The 1212-nt window shown below is 35.9% G+C and overlaps 1 protein-coding gene across 1 annotated transcript in view; it reads right to left on the bottom strand.

Annotated features, from left to right (window-relative positions):
* LOC106867248 (coiled-coil domain-containing protein 39) overlaps nt 1-1212 on the bottom strand; it is a 159011-nt gene that overhangs the window by 26928 nt on the left and 130871 nt on the right. The gene's annotated exons all lie outside the window — the stretch shown is intronic.

Here is a 1212-nt window from a genome sequence, read left to right as displayed (position 1 = left end):
ATATATATACATACATACACACACACATATATGTACATGTATGTATGTATGCAAGTTTGTGTGTCTGTGAGTGTGTGCACGTACGCACAAACACAACAATACAGTATGCAATAATATTCAGCAAATATATTTTGGGTGTGTTATTTATTCATCAATATTATCATGGTGGTATTTTTTGTTTTGTTTTGTTTTTTTGTTTTGTTTTGCTTTTTTGCCTTCTGTGCTTACTTTAGATGACTATTGTGAAAATGGTAAAGTATTTTCAAAAATTAAACTTTAGCATAGAATACATTAAGTCTCTAAAGCTGAAGCACAATTGTTTGTCTCCTTCACACTCACACAGTTGTCTGCTTCCAATGTTTGGTTAAAATTTATTTCCTTTATTTCTTTACATGTTATGTACGAAACATCTCTGGGAAAAATCTAAATTTTACACTTTCTATTTCACCAAGTGTTTTAAAAACATCTTTGACTTGCTAAAAAAAAAAAAAAAAACGTCAAATCAAATTTATTTTAATGAGATGCAGAAATCCTTCAAGGCAGTGTCCCAAGATGGCCACAGTCCACTTCCTAAAATAAGCAAGAGATAACAGATTCCATATAAGAGCTAGATGAAAAATTTCAGGTGTGGAAGCAAAATCTGGAATCTAAGGGCCTTAAAGTTAACTTAGCAAAGACTAAGATCCCAGTAAGCAAGAAAACTGACAGGACCCTACCCAACTTAGGTACTTGGCCCTGCTCAATTTGTAGGAAAGGTGTAGGCAGCAACTCCATATGGTGTACCCAGTGTAAGCTATGGACACTCAAGATGTGCAATGGGTTTAACTGGAAGGTTATCAGAGAAGATGGTATTTGTATGTGGAAGATAAACAGGATCCATAAAAACCTTTGAGACTCAGGAAATTGATTCCCTCAAATTCCCTCATGGCTCATTAGAGGTAATACACGAAGGAGTCATACCCTATGACTGGTGTAGCAGCATCATAGTCAACTGCTACAAAGGTAAAGGGGACGCTTTAGATACAAATAATTACAGAGGCATCAAGCTGTTAGATCAGGTTATGAAAGTTACAGAGAGGGTCATAGCCCAACTAATTAGGGAGCGAATCAATTTAGATGAGATGCAGTTTGGGTTCGTGCCAGGTAAAAGCACTACTGATGCCTTATTTCTAGTGAGACAGTTGCAGGAGAAATACCTAGCTAAGGATAAAC

The sequence above is a fragment of the Octopus bimaculoides genome, chromosome 19, assembly GCF_001194135.2.
Source record: "Octopus bimaculoides isolate UCB-OBI-ISO-001 chromosome 19, ASM119413v2, whole genome shotgun sequence".
NCBI lineage: Eukaryota > Metazoa > Mollusca > Cephalopoda > Octopoda > Octopodidae > Octopus > Octopus bimaculoides.
This window is presented reverse-complemented; position numbering and strand designations above follow the sequence as displayed.